The sequence below is a fragment of the Chiloscyllium plagiosum genome, unplaced genomic scaffold, assembly GCF_037043375.1.
Source record: "Chiloscyllium plagiosum isolate Xiang-an unplaced genomic scaffold, Cpla_swu_hap1 HiC_scaffold_1, whole genome shotgun sequence".
Classification (NCBI taxonomy): domain Eukaryota; kingdom Metazoa; phylum Chordata; class Chondrichthyes; order Orectolobiformes; family Hemiscylliidae; genus Chiloscyllium; species Chiloscyllium plagiosum.
The window spans coordinates 112,551,378-112,571,754 of record NW_028270139.1 but is presented as its reverse complement, the minus strand read 5'-3'; the positions used below and the strand labels follow the sequence as shown (position 1 = coordinate 112,571,754).

Genomic DNA, 20,377 nt, shown 5'->3' with positions numbered 1-20,377 from the left:
CCGGGACACCTTCAGTCCCTTTCGTCTGCATAAGTCTTTTAATTCCGGTGTAGGTAGGCCATCAATCTCCGATGCTGGGACCTGCGCCCGTATCAAAGCTTGCCACAAAGCACGCCGTGAGGGGCCTTGGTTACTTCCTTGATTAGGGTTTACTTTTCCCCCTGCCCGAGCCTCAGGGCGACGCCCCTCCGTGCCCCCCTGAGAAGCACTGGTTGTGGGTCCCCAATCCCCCAAACCACCCATCTCCCTCATCATACTACGGGCATCTCCTAGGGTTTCTCCCCGTCCACTCAACATTATGGTTAATAACAGTGGTTTATAATGGGGGGGGGCAGTCTTCACTAGGTGGTCTCTAGTCTGTCTACTAACATTTGTGTTATCTACCTCGTCCAGCACTCCCAGCAACAGGGCATCCCGCACACACAAACGGGTTAGCCTCTGAACCCCTTCCTTAATTGTTGTCCAAGTTCCTTCCAAGGGGGGCCAATCGGACGGGAAGGGATACTGTTCGGCCACTGCCCTGGCATACATCCCAAATAAGGTCCCCATACTGCGATCTATTACCATATCCTTGGCTTGTCTGCGGTACCCCAGGTCTATGGCAGCATCCTTTGCTAATCCACCAAACTTGGGAGCATCCTGATAGTCTACCTGCACTTGTTGCCCCCCTTCCTCGAGGAGCCGAATTAGCCATAGCTCTAACGGCTCCCCAGGATTACGTCGGGTTTTCTGGGTGATAAACAGCACCTCATCGGTAGTGAAGTCTTCCGTTAATTCAGAGAATTCTGCAGGAGGCTGAGCCCGCGGTAATTCATGCATAATTGCCTCCCCTTGTTCATTCCGTATAGGGTTTCCTTCCTCATCTAACATTACCTCCCGTTGCACTGGGAGACGTCTCTGAACCTGCTTTCTCCTAACCACTGGTTTAGCTTGGAGTACGGGTGGGTCCTCTTCGTACTGATCATCTGAATCTCCCCAAATGTTCCCATCCCAATGATCGATATCCCACCGATCCCCGTTATTTAACTGGGCTACAAACGCCCGTACTTGTACCGGGTCCGGGGTTCGAGGGACCTTCCTTTTCTCTTTCCGTTTCTTAGCAGACAGATACATAATAGTTCGTCCTGCTAGTTCAGTTAATGCTGTCAATTCAGCTTTTAACTTCATAATTTCCTGCCTCAACATAGAGGCATCTCCCGAACTGAGTCCCTGCTCATGTTTCAGGAGGGCTAATTCTGCTTCAGCTTTTTGGCGCTTGTCTGACTGTTGTCTACAAGCCGCCGCACAGGCCCACATCCTCCGCTGTACCCCAGGCAAGGGGTTCTTCGGCAGGACTGGGATCCTCTCAAGGGTGGACAGCAGCGACCCTGGGGTTCCTACGCCCTCGGCCTCCCAGTTCTCCGGTCGCCCCCCACCATTTCTCAAACAAACTGCCACGCCATGCCACGGTCCATGCCATCCCGGGACGGTCGGGACCTCCACAGTTTGTTCCTCTGGTTTCTTAGCCTTTTTCCAAAACATTGTTCTGTATCAAAATCTTTCCTCAATTGCGATTGATCCTGCCGACTACGCCAAAATGTTTTAAAAAATTCTCAAGGTCAAGGACCAGGCTCACAGGAAAGTAGTCTGACACAGAACAAACAGCCAAGAGGCGAGTCTGCTAGAATATAAGTGTTTTATTCCCCGCAGCGTCGCCACAACCAGGTCTCGTACTTACAACGGGTCTGGTTTATACTCACTCTACGTGTTACCGGAACTGGGAGCCGTCAGTTCTCTTAGAGCGGTTGCCAACAACCCACGCTCGGCGGTTAAACGCAACCCCAGAGCAGACTCTACCGAACTGGAGACTTTTCCAGCTGATATACTCTTTTCGAGATCTAAACATTCATGTGAACAGCAGAGCAAGGCTGAAAAACACATTCCATTCTGGTCACATACAGATAAGAAGATTCACACGGGAAGGTGTGTAATAAGATTCACACGGGACTAAGCGACACCTTCCATTTTCGGTTAGATTCACACATGTATTGGGACACAATTTTAACCCTTTCACCACAGTCTGTTCACAGGTAAAAGCAAAGATCAAGTATCTTCTCCATTTCTTTTTTTTAAATGGAGGAAGTAGTGTCAGTTTTTTTGGTTGTGTAATATGGACGGGCTTTGGGAAAAACAGATGTACCCTGCATTTGCCTCTCCTCAACCTTATTAACTGAATTCAGAGGAAGAGCAGGTGCTTCTAGGTCTGGAGTCCATTTAGTTGCAGGAGTTGTCAGTTAATGCTTGTTTAAAGGGATCACCAGGACTTCACTTCAGTGCCTTTGACTCTTTAAAACCAGACCCTGAATACAAATGAGTTTAATCCGACCCATAAGGACTTGGTTGTGTCCACAGACTGGGCCTGTATAATGCAACTTTGCAGGCCAGGATCATCTGGTGCCGATGTCATCCCGTTTTCCCTCCTACCAGTCGAAGCAAAATGCTCAGACACAGTATAGCTTTACCTCATTCACCTTTATTCCGGGCCCTGGAACGCGAGAAAACGATCGTACATGTGCACAGAGATATTAGTTCTCTGTCTTCTCTCTCAAACAGCAGTTTCTTAATGAATTATATAGTCGTTTCACAGGGAGGAACATCCAAATTAGGCAACGTACATATTAATTGGGTGACCATTACAATCAGCGAGTGTCAATAGCAAAGATTAAACTATTTGCTGTTACACAGTGAATAACTGGCTTCACATAATGAATACTTTTCACCTTGTTAACTGACTTTACATACTGAATGCTTCTAATATTGTTGGCTCTTGCTAACCACCTTGTTAATCCATTACCCTTGCCTCCAGCACCCCGTTGTTAACGGCAAGTTTTTATCTGATCTGCGTCATGCTCAGCTGAACCTCTTGTTTCACAAAACTCAACTCTTTCCTTGCCTGCTCATAGCCTGTGCACATTTTCACCTAGAGTACTAGTTTGCCTGGCTTCTGTGTGCCATTATGAGGAGGCACCCAGGAGATCATGGTGATCGAGACTGCATAGTGGCAAGAGAAACTTGTGCATTTTGCTCCTCCTTAGTAAGCTAACTAGCAACTCTGGATCATGCAGCTACAGTTGATGGTTGAAATTGTCCTCTGGCAAAACCGCTGATGTATTAATGAGCAGCAGCAGGATGAGGCCATGAAGTAATTTGCTCATAATGTTAAGATATCAGAATTCCTTGGCCACACTATGTTCAAGATGATCATGGTGAGTGTGACTAAAGCAAGATAGAAAATGGCGAGGTAATTGATAAACTAATGAAACATAGAGAATTTGTTTTTTTAAAAACTCAGGTGTTAGAAATTTGAAAAAAAATGTAACATTGCTGGAGATACTCACCAGAGATGTAATTAACATGTCAGATCAATGACCATTTATTAGAACCTTGGTAAGAATGGATTATATCTTTACATACAGAAAACCTTTGGAGAAAAGATTGCTGAGACAACATCATGTGCAACCTAGGACATAAATAATAGCTCAGTGGAAAAATGGAATAGTGCCAGAGACCTGGTCAACACTTAATATGATTCCTATATTTGAAAAGGGAAGCAGAACAAGTCCAAAGGTCTGAATTAATTGACTTAATCTTGATGTTATGAAATGTACTGGAATACTTATTCAAATAATATTTAATTGAAAAACATAATAGAAAGTAGTATACATGGTTTTTTAAGGGGGCAACCATTCTTGTCCAACTTTGGTAAACCTTTTTTGAAGAAGTATTGTTTAATTTTTGGTTAGGTGTTGCATTGTTTAAATTTCTAATGGTGTTTTAGTTTTTTTGATTCTGACCTTTTTTAATGTATTAACTTACCAATTTGTTTATGTTGAATTTATACCAATTTCAGTAGTTTAAACTTTAAAGTTGAAGAAAGTAAGTGAAAATTGTTAGTATATGATTATCTGCTGATGTTCTTAGATTCTCAACTATGTAACTGGTGGAAGAATGAAGTGGATATGTGGACAGAATTTGTGCCACCATAGGGTAAAGAATGCAAGTCTTGATACGGTCTCTTCCTACAATATATATAATCATATGAACAAGGAGTAGGAGGAAGCTAGGAGCAAATTACTGTAGATGTTGGAATTTGTTGAAAACAAAAAATGCTGGAAATCACAACGGGTTAGGCAACATCTGTGGAGAGACCAAGCAAGTGTTTTGAGTCAAGATAACCCTTCTTCAGAGCTCCAATTCTAATTCTATCTCCGAGCAACCTGAGAAAGAAGAATTCTTTTGACTACTTTTTGCTTCCTGATAGCTAGTCAATCTTCTATCCATATATATTGAATGACCGACTGTATTGGCACATTTACTGAGGTCGGTGAAAAGCTTTGTTTACAGGCAGTGCAAACAGATCATAGTAAGCAAGTATTTACAGATCAAAAAGACTTAGAGGCATACAGTTACATTGCACAGGGCGTGTGCTAGGCAAGATCGGCGTTAGCAACATCAGTTTTATTTGAGGCTAGAGAGTACATTCATCAGTCTAATAACTGCTGGGAAGAAGCTGTTCCTGAATATGTTCAGGCTTCTGTATCCTTTACCTGATGGAAGAGGTTGTAGGAAATAATTACCGGGTGCTTTGGGTCTTTGATTTTGGCAGCCTTTATGTGGCAGCGAGTTGTGTAAATGGAGTCCATAGATGGAAGGTTTGTTTTTGTGATGGCCTGGGCTATGCACATCACCTTCTGCAGTTTCTTGTGGTTCTGGGCAGAGTTGTTGCCATACCAGGCTGTTATGCACCCAGTCAGTAAGCTTTCAATGGTGCATCTGTAGAGATTGCTGAGGGTCCTTTTGGGGATGTCAAATTTCCTGAGTTGCCTGAGGAAGCAGAGGGATTATGGTGCTGCCTTGACCATCGCATCGACCTGGGAAGTCCAGGATAGGTTCAGTTATCATCACTCGGAGGAACTTGACGCTCCCCACCCTCAACATCAGTTTTGTTGATGTAGATGGGGGCGTATTCTCCTCCTTTCTTTCTGAAGTCAATGGTCAGTTCTTTAGCTTTGCTAACATTGGCAGAGAGGTTGTTACCATTGCACCATGTCACCAAGCCCTCTATCTCCCTTTGTATTTTGACTCGTCGTTGTTAGATATCTGTCCCACTGTGGTAGTGCTGACAGTGAACTTGTTGATAGCATTTGTTTGGATTTTGGCAACACAGGAAATTCAGTAGGGGGCTGAGGAGGCACCCTTGGGGGTGCTCCAATGTTGAGTGTTATCATGTAGGTTGGTGCAGTTACCCATCTTCATTGATTGTGCCTGTGGATCAGAAAGCTAAGGATCCAGTTGCCGAGGCAGAGGTCTTGGAGTTTGAGATCAGTCTGGAGGGGATAAGTGTTGAAAGTGGAGCTGTGGTTGATGAGTAGGAGTCTGACACAGGTGTCTTCACTTAGCAGATGTTCCAGGGATGAGTGCAAAGTCAGGGATATGGCATCTGCTGTTACGTTGTAGGCAAATTGCAGGGGATCAAAACTGGCTGGGAGACTGTAGTTGGTACGCCATGACCAACCTCAAAGTGCTTAATAATGATTGATGTTAGAGGCACTGGGCAGTAGTCATTAAGGGACATTGCATGTGCTTTCTTTAGGTATGGGATAATTGTGGTCATCTTGAAGCAGATGGCTTGTAGGAAGGAGAGGTTGAAGATATCAGTAAATGCCATTGCCAGTTGGTTCACATAGGCCCGTCCGGGCCTATTGCTTTCCTTGGGTTGACTTCCATAAAGACCGATTTGTCGTCTGCAGTGGGGATTGAGGGAACAGATGTGTCCGGAGCTGCTGGGGCAGGGGTCACCCTGCCACAGGCATTCTGCTCAAACGGAGCATCGAAAGCATTGTGCGTCAGGGAGGGTTATGTCTTTGTCTGCTATCTTGCTCTGCTTCATTTTATATCCCACAATGTTATTTATTTCTTGCCATAAGCAGCGGGTGTCAGTTTGCTAGGTTTGGGCTTTAACTTGTTTGGGTTTGGGTAATACTTCTTGGCATCTCTGGCTTTGCAGATGTTATATCTGGACTTTGTATTAGTCTGGGTCATCTGAATTTGAATGCTCCACATCTGGCCTTCAGTAGGGAGTGGATTTCCTAGTTCATCCAAGGTTTACGTTTGGGGGACACTCATTGACTTTTTTGGTATGCAGTCCTCCACGCATTTGCTAATTAAGTCTGTGGTGATGGCGTACTTGGCTAGGTTTTCTGCTGAGTACTTGAACATGGTCCAGTCCACCAATTCTAAGCAGTTCTGAAGATAGTTTTCCGCTGGTTCAGACTGGCATTGTGCTTCCTTTTGTGAAGGGTCCTTGCATTTTAGCTTCTGCTTGTAAGCTGGGAGGAGGAACACAGCACTGTGATTCGATTCTCCGAAGTGTGGGCAAGGGATGGATCGGTTGGCGTCTTTGGTTGTGTAGCAGTGGTCCAGAATGTTCGGTCCTCCAGTGGGGCAGGAGATGTTTTGATTGTACTTTGGCAGTACCACATTGAGGTTGACTTGATTGAAGTTGTCAGTCACAATGAATAGGGCCCTCAGGAATTTTGACTTGAGTGCCTGTGGCAGTGTAAATCACTTTTAGGGAATTCTTCACATCTGCTTGGGATGGTATGTAGACTCGTCAGGATGACAGAGGTGAACTCATGGTAGATCATTGCGGCAACATTTTACTGAAAGGTATTCTAAATCTGGGGAGCAATGGCTTGCCAGGGTCGGTACATTCCAAATACCAGGAAGAGTTGATCAGGAAGCATACCCCATTTACTACATTTTCGCCCTAGTACTTTTATTTTCCACAATAATCTTTTGTGACATTTCATGAAATGTTGTTAGATCTCATAGTTTTCAGTGAGGGTCTGAGTCCAGTGTTAGGTTCAGGCGATCTTTTAATTGCAATTTACAGCTTCAGATCTTCAGAGCAAAAAGGATCACAAAAAGCTTTGAAAGATCTTAACTTATAAGTAAAGCCCGCAACACCCCACCCCATGTCTATAGGTCAGTGATGTTGAGTTATCCTCTTGTCCTGGCATAGCATCTTATACAATTAAAGCTTGCCTCTCACTTGCTGTCATGTACACAGTTTAACTGTTGTTAGTCCTTAACCCAAGGGGAATATTCCCGCATTCAGCAATTTCAATGTATTTCCAATTAAGCTAATTCCATCACTGAAAAAGAGATGGACCAGCTTGTGACCAACCCCAGTCGTTCATGATGTTTCTCAGACGCACTCATCTCCTTGTAATGACATGGGGTCTGCTTTCACTGACACTGGTTTGAATCTTCCTCCTAATGTTTTCTATATAGGTGGATCTATAATTACTTAAGAATCTATATCAATGATTATCTGAAGAACCTTAACTAAAACCTGCTATTAGTATTGAAACTGATTGAGTAATTCGAGAGATTCACTAATTAAATGTTTTAACTATGTCTTGTCCATAAATGACTGCAGCTGCGTATTCTGTCTCAGTTCAGTCAGCTTAAGATGTTTTGTCACCATGCTAGGTAACATCATCAGTGAGCTTCCGAAGAAGCATTGGTGCTCTGTCCCATTTGCTATTTCTGTGTCTTTGTCTGTTGTGGGTGATGTCGGAAGTGATATCACCCACCACAACAGACCAAGACACACACATAGCAAGTGAGACACAACACCAGTGCTTCATCGGAGGCTCAGTGATATTATCTAGCACGATGTCAAAACGTGTCAGAACAAATCTACCAGCTCAGTGAGCAAACTTACAACCTGATGTAGGGAACCTGTTCAAATGACCAAACAAATCAACTATTTTAGGAACCACTTCTTTTTAGACCCAAGGGTAAAGTTCATGATGACCTGTGCACTTGTCAGGTCACTTCTCCAACAAATTACTCAGTATCATTTCTCTCCTGATTTGTTATATTTCTGAGCGCATTCCTTCCTTTCATTTCCTGATAAGCCAGAGATGATAAAGAGATTATGATCTTTAGTGTACTGCTTAATTTGGTGTCAGGCTCCTTATATTGACTATGCAGGACTACCTCCTTTGTCTTGCCTGTGTTATTGGTACCTATATGGATCGTGAAATTGGATCCGCCCTCCCCACCAAATATCTTATTAACTCTGATTAGATTTTTTTAAAATCAGCCGTGGAATGTGAACATTGCTGGCTAGTCAGCATTTATTGTCCATCCCTAGTTGCTCTTCAAAGGTAGTGGTGAGCTGATGCCTTGAACTGTTGCAGTCCGTGTGTTGTATGTTGACACAGATATCCCTGGGTAAAGAGAATTCCAGGATTTTGACCCAGTGACAGTGAAACAGGTGAGTGGCTTGGAGGGGAACTTGGAGTGTTCCCATGTATCTGCTGCATTTGACCTTGCAAGGGGTTTTGTAGGTGTGCTAAAGGATATTTGATGAATTTCTGCAGTGCATCATGTAGATCTCACACATTGCAATAACCAAATGTTAGTGGTGGAGGGAGCGGTTTACTTGTGGATGTGCTGTTAATCAGGTGGGCTGCTTTGTCCTGGATGGTGTCAACTTCTCATGTTATTGAAGCTACACCAATCCAGGCAACTGGGGAGTATTGTCACGCACCCGACTTGTACCTTGTCGATTGTGGACAGGCTTTCGGGAGTCAGGAAGTAAGTTACTCGCTGAAGTATTCTGAGCCTCTGACCTGCTTTCGTGGCCACTCTATTTATATGGTGTGTTGAGTTGAGATTTCAGTCCAGACCTGGATATTGTCCCGATCTTGGTACTGTCCCGATCTTGGTACTGTCCCGATCTTGGTACTGTCCCGATCTTGGTACTGTCCCGATCTTGGTACTGTCCCGATCTTGGTACTGTCCCGATCTTGGTACTGTCCCGATCTTGGTACTGTCCCGATCTTGGTACTGTCCCGATCTTGGTACTGTCCCGATCTTGGTACTGTCCCGATCTTGGTACTGTCCCGATCTTGGTACTGTCCCGATCTTGGTACTGTCCCGATCTTGGTACTGTCCCGATCTTGGTACTGTCCCGATCTTGGTACTGTCCCGATCTTGGTACTGTCCCGATCTTGGTACTGTCCCGATCTTGGTACTGTCCCGATCTTGGTACTGTCCCGATCTTGGTACTGTCCCGATCTTGGTACTGTCCCGATCTTGGTACTGTCCCGATCTTGGTACTGTCCCGATCTTGGTACTGTCCCGATCTTGGTACTGTCCCGATCTTGGTACTGTCCCGATCTTGGTACTGTCCCGATCTTGGTACTGTCCCGATCTTGGTACTGTCCCGATCTTGGTACTGTCCCGATCTTGGTACTGTCCCGATCTTGGTACTGTCCCGATCTTGGTACTGTCCCGATCTTGGTACTGTCCCGATCTTGGTACTGTCCCGATCTTGGTACTGTCCCGATCTTGGTACTGTCCCGATCTTGGTACTGTCCCGATCTTGGTACTGTCCCGATCTTGGTACTGTCCCGATCTTGGTACTGTCCCGATCTTGGTACTGTCCCGATCTTGGTACTGTCCCGATCTTGGTACTGTCCCGATCTTGGTACTGTCCCGATCTTGGTACTGTCCCGATCTTGGTACTGTCCCGATCTTGGTACTGTCCCGATCTTGGTACTGTCCCGATCTTGGTACTGTCCCGATCTTGGTACTGTCCCGATCTTGGTACTGTCCCGATCTTGATGCATTTGAACGTGGACTGCTTCAATATCTGAGGAGTCACGAATGCTGCTCAACATTGCGCAATCATTGGTGAATGTGCCCACTGATCTTATGATGGAAGGATGGTCATTGATGATGCAGCTGAAGATGGTTGGGGCCAGGGCGCTACCCTGAGCACCTTCTGCAGAGATGTCCTGGAGCTGAGTCTACTGACCTTTGACAACAAAAATAATCACCTTCCTATGTGCCAGGTATGACTGCAACCAACAGAGTTTGCTGCCTGATTCCCGTTGATTTCAGTTTTGATAAGGGTTCTTGATGCCACAGTCTGTTGAATACAGCCTTGACGCCAAGGCTGTCATTTCACCTTTCCTCTGGAATTCATGTGCCCATATTTGAACCAAGTCTGTGATGTAGTCAGGAATTGAGTGCCCTTATGGAATCCCCAAAGCGTGTGTCACTGAACAGGTTATTTCTGAGCACATACAGTTTGATACCTGCTTGATGACCTCTTCCATCACTTTATTGATGATTGAGAGTAGGCTGATGGGTTAGTAACTGGCTGAGTTGGATTTGTTTGCTGTTCTTGTACAGGTCATATCTGGGCAATTTTCCACATTGTCAGGTAGATGCCAGTGTTGTAACTGCATTGGGGCAACTTCACTTGAGGAGTGGCAAGTTCTCTAGTAAAAGTCTTGAGTACTCTTGCTGAAATGTTGTCAGGGCCCATAGTCTTTACAGTGTCCAGTGACTCCAACCATTTCTTGACATCACTGGAGTGAATCAAATTGGTTGAAAACTAGTATCTGTGGTGCAGGGAACCACTGGTGGAGGCCAAGATAAATCATCCACTTGGCACTTGTGGCTGAAGATTGCTGTGAATGCTTTGGCCTCATCTTGTTGCATTGCTGAGTAGGGTTCCTCTGTCATGGAGAATAGGGACATTTTTAGAGCCGCCGCCTCCAGTGAATTGATTAATTGTTCACTGCCATTCAAGCTGGATTTGGTAGGACTACACAGTTTAGATCTGAGCCAATAGTTTTGGGATCATTTATTGTTTGATGCTTATGCTGTTGGCATGCAAGTGGTCCTGTTTTAGCTTCACCACCTCATTTTTAGATAAGACTGGCTTGCTCCTGGCATGCCCTCATGCACTCCATTGAATCAAATTAGATGTCCTGGCTTACTGGAATATTTGAGTGGAGAATATGGCGAATTTTGAAGTTGTAAATTGTGTTGGAATACAATTCTAAAGATGTTATGAACCTTGGCACCAGGCAGGCAATACTGCCAGCTTGATTCAGGCTCTTATGCAGTAGAAAACCATGTCAGTCTCACTGACAACCACCTGATGAAGGAGTGACGCTCCGTAAGCTAGTGCTTCCAATTAAACCTGTTGGACTATAACCTGGTGTTGTGACTTTTAACTTTGTACACCCCTGTCCAACACCGGCATCTCCAAATCATATTGATCTCAACTACCACCATTGTTCATTTTTGCTACCCCATCCTCAAGAATGGCTTCCTTTAGCATGGTCTCATGGTCTATTGTCTCATCTTTCCTGCTGCTTCCATTCACACTCTGAAAAGCTAGAAAAATTGCACATCTGTGGGACAGTTATAAAGCCTAAAACTCCTGCCCTGTGGGTCCCTTTATCTGTCTCACCCAGGTATGAAGCGGAGGTGACCATCTCCTGGTAAAAGAAATCATGAAAAAATTGCCCCTCCTTGATGCATTGCTGTTGTTCAGCCCTTTAGTTCATGAGCCTTGAGTTGAAACTGCTCAAATTTCAAACACAATTGTGTTAGCCCTGGATCTCACTGGCATCGAGGAGCTATCAAATGTTGCAAATCTGATATATGACCTGTAGTTCCATCTTTAATGTGTTCAAAGTTACTACTTAAACTTTTAATTACAATAAATGTTTTTGTATATTTTGTTAACCATGCATGCAGTTGTTATTCCGAAGGTACAGAATAAAGCTGTCATTTAGCAAGTACACATCTGGCAGATTAAGAGGCATTTCATGGATGCTGAAAAAGTTAGAAAAGTCAATATCAAAAAGCAAATGAGCACCTCGTTCTCTTCCTTCTAACCCCTTAATCATCCACTTTGCAGCGCTCTCTTTGTAAGTTGCACTAGGATGCTAAGTCACACAAAGTCAACTAGTTTTGTTTCTAACACAAACAGTCTAGCTGATTCTTTAGAGGTACCAGTTTCAGCTGCTGTTTTCATTAGTTAAATCCAGCTGCTCTTCCACTGGAGATCATCTTGAGATTTTGCTTAAAGCTGGCAAGTTTAAAATTTAAACAGTGAGAGCTTGTGTGTGGTTAAAATATGGAGTGAACATTTGTATCTGTCATTACCAATGCAGAAGATCCTGCCCCAGTCTCCTTGAAAGAGAAATCAGGTAAGTTAGACAAATGCAAAAATGAGTTGAGAAGCTACTAGAAAATTTGTGTACTTCAACTGATGTCACCAGGAACATGTAGAATGTGATACCCAAGAAGAGGGTTTGCTCTTCTTGCACTCTTCTTGCACTCTTCTTGCACTTGCGGGTTTGCAAATTCTTTTCCCACTCAGCATAAAATTTGCTCAATTCTTCTCTCACGAGCAGCAGCTTCATTTTTGAAGTTTTAATTTGCATTCCAGTGCTGCTTGTAGCTCCAAGATGTCAGCATTAATTACAGTTGAGTAATTTAGTTTTTAAAGCACTGTCTTCCTTTGCACCTCTATCAACTTTCATTGCTCTTTCTACATTCTACTTTAATACCTACAACAATTAGTCCACCTGTGTGATTAATTCTGATGACTTGAATTAATTTTGAACAGTTTGGCACCTCTTAAGTCAGACTTTATTTTTAAATCATCAGATCAATTGTTTGTCCAATTCCTTGATTCTTTTTAATGCATTCTTGACTGACTTCACTGACCTTTATCATAAATTATATTATTCCTTAATTAACTTGGGGCCATTTTAGTCCTGTAGAATGATAAATTAAAATAAGGAGTTGTGGGTGAGACTTCTGACCAGATTTGAGAAAGCATTGTATCTCCCATGCCATATGATAGCACAAAACCCAAGGTTTCCCACACAAGTCCATCAGAAGTCTGTTTTAGTCCAAGTTACTGCACCTTGTTGAATTCTGGTTTTATATAAGAACTCTATATACCACCAGTGTGGGGTGTGTCAGAAGTAGTACCTTCGACTGAACAATTGCCTCTGTTCTTCATCACTAAATGGATAACTACACATAGCACTTGACATTCTCTCAGCTCTCACCTGTAGTTCCACATGCGCACTGCAACAGTCAATTTCCAGTAATTGTTTTGATTCACAGGTCAAACCAGCAAAGATAGCACGTGGGTTGGTGTCCACATACTAAGAAAAATGTTATTCTGCATCCACCCTTTTAGCACACAAAATAGCTGTCTTGGATGGATGCAGCAAAGGAAACCATACTCCTTTAATGCAACAAAGCAATAAACTTCCTCGATGTGGACAGAGTATATGCTGCAGGTCATCTACTGCCGATGACTCTATTTTCAGTTTTGTTAATCCAGTAGGGACAGTGGTTAGCAATGCTGCCTCACAACTTCAGGGACCTGGGTTCAGTTACCGCCTCGGGTGACTGTCTGTGAGGAGTTTGCACATTCTCCCAGTGTCTGCTCCGGTTTCCTCTGACAATCCAAAGGTTTGCAGGTTAAGGTGAATTGGCCATGCTTAATTGCCCATAGTGTTAGGTGCATTAGTCAGGGGTAAATATAGAATAGGGAAATGGGTCTGGATGGGTTACTCTTCAGAGGGTTGGTGTGGACTTGTTGGACCAAATGGCCTGTTTCCATTCTGTAGGAAAACTAATCTAAAAATGTGGAAGATTGAGTTATGAAGAGAGGCTGAATAGGCTGAGGTTTTATTTCGAGCAGCGAAGGTTATGGGGAGACCTCATGGAGTGGCATGGACAGGGTAGATAAGAATCAGCTGTTTTCCATGTTTGAAGGATCAGTAATGAGGGAGCATACCCTTGAGGTAAAGGGCAGGAGATTTAGAGATTTGATGAAACATTTGTTCACCCACAGTGAAAGTTTTCTCAACCCTCTGGTTGTAGGAATCTCTATTGCACTGCCTGGAAGGGTAGCAGAGAAGGGAAACCTCTAAAATTTTAAAAAGTACATGGATAAACACTTGCAATGTCAAAACAATCAGGACTATGGATCAAGTGCTGAAAAGTGGGGTTAGTGTAATAGAGATTAGTGCTGACACGCCCTTCTTGGGCCAAAGGGCCTTTTCTCAATTGTGGGACTCTGACCCTGAAGTATTGACAACCTTGTGGGAATTGAACGTGAAAAAAATTACTTTTATTTCAAAAAACTTTCACACTACTTAGAGAGATTTTTTTATATGTCAGGTCCTTGGCATTAGAATTTATTTTCTTATGTTGGAGGAAGCAGCTGTAACATTAAGGCAGTTTGCTGAAGGTTTAGTCAATTGATTCTTAGGATAAGGGGGCTGTCTTATGAGGAAAGGTTGGACAGATATAGTCTGTAATAATTGGAGATGGATTCATTAGAAAAATGAGAGTTGATCTTCTTGAAATAGACACAATCTTAAGGAATTTGGAAATCAAAAAACCATGCTACATAGCAGCAAAATTAGGACAATCAGCCCATCAAGTCTGCTCTGCCTTTGGTTTGTGGTTGATGCGTTTCTCAATCCTGTAACCCTCCTTGTTTTAATTCACTTGTGGAATGTGGGCATCACTAACAGCCTGACCCGAGCTGCCCTTGAACTGATTGGCTTGCTCGGCCACTTCAGAGGGCAGTTGAGAGTCAACCACATTGCTGTGGATCTGGAGTCAAATGGAGGCCAGACCAGGTGAGCACATCAGTGAGCCAGATGGGTTTTTCCTGACAATTGGTAATGGTTTCACAGACATAAGTAGATTGTTAATTCCAGATTTGTTTTCTTAAATCTGCAGAATTGCGCCATCTGCTGAAATGGGATTCTATCCCGGGTCCTCGATTTAGTTGAGTTTGTGAATTAATAGTCTACTATAACACGATTGCCTCCCCTGCTCTGCTATTAATCACAATCATGGCTGATCATCAACTCAATAGCCTAATCCTGCTTTTTCCCCATAACCTTTTGAGCCCATTTGCCCCAAGTACTATATCAAGCCGCCTCTAGAATACATTCAATGTTTTAACATCAACTGCTTCCTGTGGTAATGATTTAGCCAGTAATACTAACATAAAAGAATAATGGAAAAGTTTTGAGAGACTGAAAGAAAAGACAAAAGGCATTAACAATCCTTAATTCTAACCATGGTATGCAAATTTCTCTATCCTATATCTAGCTTGCTTTGGATAGAATTGCGCTGTACACAACACAGTAGGTCACTCAGTCCATGTTGGTCAAATCATGGAACATTTTTTCCAGTTTGCTCCTTTCCACTTTTTTTTCAATAGTACTAATTTTCTCTTTCCACACGTGGGTACTATTTCTTAATTTTGCAAATTCATTATTTGGGGTGGCACGGTGACTCAGTGGTTAGCACTGCTGCCTCACAACGCCAGGGTCCCTGGTTCAATTCCAGCCTCTGGCAACTGTGTATGGAGTTTGCACATTCTCCCTGTGTCTGCGTGGGTTTCCTCCGGGGCTCCGGTTTCCTCCCACAGTCCAAAGATGTGTAGGTCAGGTGAATTGGCCATGCTAAATTGCTCATAGTGTTAGGTGCATTCGTTAGAGGGAAAGGCGTTTAGGTGGGTTACTCTTTGGAGGGTCACTGTGGACTGGTTGGGCCAAAGGGCCAGTTTCCACACTGTGGGGAATCCAATAAATTATTGTGGATATCAGTTCTGATGGTTTTAGATAATTCTGGCAAGTTTGAGTTGGTACAAGATGCTGAACTGGGAATGTTTTTGCTTGGGTGGTCCTAAATGGTGGAGTGTGCTAGTCTAGCTTGCTGCTAGTAGGCTAAAAGTAGGACCTGAATTTGCTTAGTGTTTTTCTTTTCATATTTTTAAAAAATTTAAATCACAACAGAAGATACACACCATCTTGGGATAAAGAGCAATAGTATTGTATTGATATAAAGAAATAATTTGCATCTATGTGGCCAGAAGTTCCAAATGATTTCTAAAGTTCAACACTTGTTTAATTATGATCAGGGTAGTCCATTTATGCACAGAAACATTCCTCAAACAGTAGTGAAATAAAATATACTTTTATCTTTGATGGCTGAGGAAGAAATATTGGTCAGGAAACTAGGAAGAATTGACTGTTCTGCTTTTGGATATTATAGAGATCCTTTCCATCCACTTGATAAGGTAGACATAGCAATGGTTTAACCCTCAGAAAAGAATGTGCCTCGGACGATATAAAGCTTCCTCAGTAATGTGCAATTCACTGGATTGAACCCCTAAGCTTTTGACTTTGTTGAACGTAGTATAGCAAAGCTAAGGTAATGTGGTTTGCTTTTATAAATCAAGTCACATTTCTATTTTTAAAGAAGTGTTATGAATTAGTATGACCATTTATAGATATTTTCCTTCAATGAGTTAGTGTTTCATAGCAGTTTGACTGAGCATTTAGAGTCATAAATTCTTTATTTGCTTTTTATATTGAGGGATTGAGGTAAAATCATCCCTTAAATCACTTCATTAATGTGTTGAAATTTTCCTTTTATGCAGCAGTGCTTTATTAGAAAGGCAGAGTACATTCTGTGCTTTTTCTATCTGACCAGGTTGGCTCCATGTGATTTTGTGTGTGCATGACTACTGCAAAACAATATGTCTACAATGAGTTTGCCCCACACTCCCAATTTATGAACTCTAGACCTTGCTTCAGACTGCGGAGAAGAGAGTGACTACAGAGTTGGAGAGGAGATCAAGATGAGACGAAAGTAGAGTTGGACTAGGTACAGACATAAAGATCTCAAGAAAAATTAGATATTTGTTGCAAATTTGAGGTTTAAGTTTAAGTTCGTTTTATTTAGAGAATTTATATTTTTCCAAAATTACTGATTTATTTTCTGGTTCATATTTATGTAAAAATTGATTACTAGTGTATTGTCACTGTTTGAAGTAATTTATTTTCAACAAATAGAACTCCACTTAAGAATCAAAAGAACTGCAGATGCTGTAAATCTGAAACAAAAACAGAGGTTGCTGGAAAAGGTCTGGCAGCTTCTGCGAAGAGGAATCAATTAATGCTTCAGGTCCAGTGAGCTTTTCCAGCAGCTGTTTTGTTTTTGTCTCAGTAGTTACCAAACAGCTTGTTGAAATTATTGACTTGAAAGGGAAAAAACGAAAAGCATTGGTCAATTACTACATTTGGAGAAGCTCAGCACTTCTTAAGCAAATAATAATGTGAAAACATTTTCGTAGTCATAACAAACTGCTCAGTTACATTGATTTGAAGATGATCTACATCAGTTAGCCTGGTCTAATAATATTTTTACATGGGTATATTAAAAATAATGTATGTTTTTAGTATACAATTAGGATTCATACATCCCTAAAATGTTTGAAGATATTGCAAAGTTGATGACCTCCTGCATGTACACAGTCCAGTTATGAAACAGGCATAAAAAGTTTGTTCACAGAAAAGAAATAAAAATCCATTGTATGTATTGATTTTGAGCTAGTAATATAGCATTACAAATCATTGGAGCATTTAAAATTTGGTGTTAAAATTAATAATAAAGAATAGGTGAGAGTTTGAATGACACACATCTTCAAATTGTGCATGAGATCAGAGAGCGTTGGATCTACCATCGTTTTCAAAAGGATGAGTAAGCTAAGTAATGTGTAGTTAGGTTATGTTCCCTGTAAGTTCTCATTAGACTTGCAGCTTCTCTTTCAATCAAGACTAACAATGAAGTCTTAGTGCAACTGTACAGGACTTTGGTCAGACCACATTTGTAGTATTTGTATGTTTTTTTTTCCTCCTTAGCTATGAAAGTATATACCTGCCACTGAGGGAGTGTAGCAAAAGTTCACTGGCCTGATTCTGGGGATGGCAGGATTATTGTGAGGAGGTATTGTGTCAACTTGACCTGTACGAATAAAAACATAATAACGGTAGAAAAAGGAGTTACAACATAATTGAAATATGTAACATTTTTAAAGAGCTGGACAAAGTGGACACAGGGATAATGTTTCCACTCTGCAGGCTTGTCCAGACTAAAGGGTCATGATCTCGGGATATTGGTATGCCATTTTGGAAGAAGATGGCACATTTCTTCACTAAAGGTGGTGAACCTGTGGCATTTTCCATATAAGGCTGTAGAGGCGAGGAACTAAATATAATGTGTGAAGAAGTAGGTTTCTTTGGGCTTAATGGGTATGGGAAGAGAATGGGAGCGTGCGTTGAGATAGGACATCAATAGTGAGTATGTTGAATGGCAGAGCAGACTTGGTGGGCTGAATGGCTGGCTCCAATTTTCTGTGCTTAGATATTTCAAAATGCTTGAGCATCCATCGTTTATTTCTTACTGTTCTCCATGTGGCTACTAAACTGATACATTGTTACTCGATACATGAGTATAAATGTACAGTTGCTACAGTCCTACTGGACTGTAGGGCTGCGCTGTCATTAGAGAGGGAGCAATAACTAATGAATTAACCTCAAGTGAGAGGAAAGGTTGAGAAGGTTCATGGTAACCTCAATGTGGGAATTAAACTGATGCTGTTGGCATCACCGATCAGCCATCCAGCCAACTGAATTAGTGCAACGCCAGGTACCCCAGGATATACAATCACGTAACAATTAGATCATAGTTCGTTTCAAAAAATTACAGATCCTGTGGATGGCTTAAGTTACTTTGTAAGAAATCTGTATCGGGATTAGCTAATACAGGTTGTTAAAGGCAAGGTGAGCGTTTGAAATTTTATGTTGATTCTTTTACAGAAGTGGCTGATTCTTTTATTTAAGGAAATCTAGTAGTGTATGTCGATTTTATAGTATTAACTTAATATACAGAATTAATACATTTATAATTATATATCTACACAGCTGGTTTCTCCAAGCGATATATAGGAAAGAGGAAATGTAGTTACTTGGTTGAACATTGGGCAAATGGGAAACTTTGGCCTGCTGCTGTTCTGATATTCCAATCAGCCCATGAACTTAATCTCCTATCTATAATTCATCTGTATCACCATCCCATCCATGTTCCTAAGGATCTTGAAATTCTTAATACCCTTATGTCATAACAACCTCTCAATCTCAATGTTCAGACCTTTATTTTAGCTTCAGTTACATTTTGGGTGACAGTTTGGATGAATAAGTATTGTTGAAATCAGAAAAGGTTTGGAAGTGATTTGATTTTTGTATTTGTAGAATGGAATTCATAATCTGATCAGCAATTACCTTATTAAATGATGGAGCAGGCTCTAGGGGCTAAATGGTTCCCCCTATTCATTAATCATGTGTTTTGTGATAACACAACTTTGGATATTGTAACTAGTGATCAATGTGGGTTAGTGCGGTTGACAGATGGTAGGTATGGCTCTAACTGGGAGACAGTGAGGACTGCAGGTGCTAGAGAAGTCAGAGTCAATTATGTGTGGAACTGGAAAAAGCAGCAGGTCAGGCAGCATCTGAGCAGGAGAGTCAACGTTTCGGGCATTAGCCTTCACCAGGACTAGGGAGAGGAATGGGGCTGAGAAATAAATTGGGCAGGTGGGGCTAGGGAAATGTAGGTGGGATGGCAATAGGTCGGTGGGAGGGAAGATGGAAATGTAGGGCAGAGCAGAGTCATTTGCTGCATCTCTTGCTCTTGATGTGGTCTCCCCTGCAGAGGAGAGACCAAACGCAAACTCACGGAACATTTCTGGTCCATGGGCACCAACCAACCTCACGTTCCTGTGACCATCCATTTCAAGTCATTTTCTCCAATCCAACCCCCTGCCTCCTGGCCGACATGTACATTCTGGGCCACTGCTCCCCCACCCCATCCCAGATCCACCCCTCTGACTTGGCTCTGCCCTGTTGGCCATCTATCCATCTTCCTCCTGACATGTCCACTCCACATTTCCTACCAACCTATCACCATCATCTCCCACTTTTGCCCACCAATCGCAATAACCTACCTTTCCCCTAGCCCCACCCTTCTTCCCCCTATTTATTTCTCAGCCCCCCCCTTCCCCTCCCCGGCCCTGATGAAGGGCTATGCCTGAAAAATTGACTGTCTTGCTCCTCAGATGCTGCTACTTGCAGTGCTTTTTCCAGTGCCACATTTGATCGTATAATTGAGTTTTGTAGAAACATAGAAAACATACAAACAGCAAATAAGTGAAGGAGGTTATGCATGTTTTTGAGCCTGCTCCACCATTCTGTTGCTTTTCATTTCTCCCCAAGCTATTAAATCCCTTTTGCCTTAAGAACAATGTGTAACTCCCTCTTAGAATAACATTTCAGACACTCATCACTTCCTTGATGAAAATGTTTTTCCTCTGATCCCCTCTAAACCTCCTGCCTTTTTATTTTAAGTGTGCCCCCTGTCCCTTGTACATGACCCTTTTGACTACGAGGCACACCATATGCATCCCCTCATCATCTCGTGCACTTCAATCAGGTCCACCCCTGAACCTTCTCTGCTGTAAAGAAAACAACCTAAGCTTATCCAGTTTCTGTTCATAAGTAAAACACTAGCACAGGGAGCATTCTGATAAATTGCCTCTGCAGCCCTCCAGTGCAATTACATC

General features: G+C 42.5%; 1 protein-coding gene across 1 annotated transcript in view; it reads left to right on the top strand.

Moving 5' to 3' along the window:
* ube2r2 (ubiquitin-conjugating enzyme E2R 2) overlaps positions 1-20,377 on the top strand; it is a 166,092-nt gene that overhangs the window by 17,052 nt on the left and 128,663 nt on the right. The window lies entirely within an intron of this gene.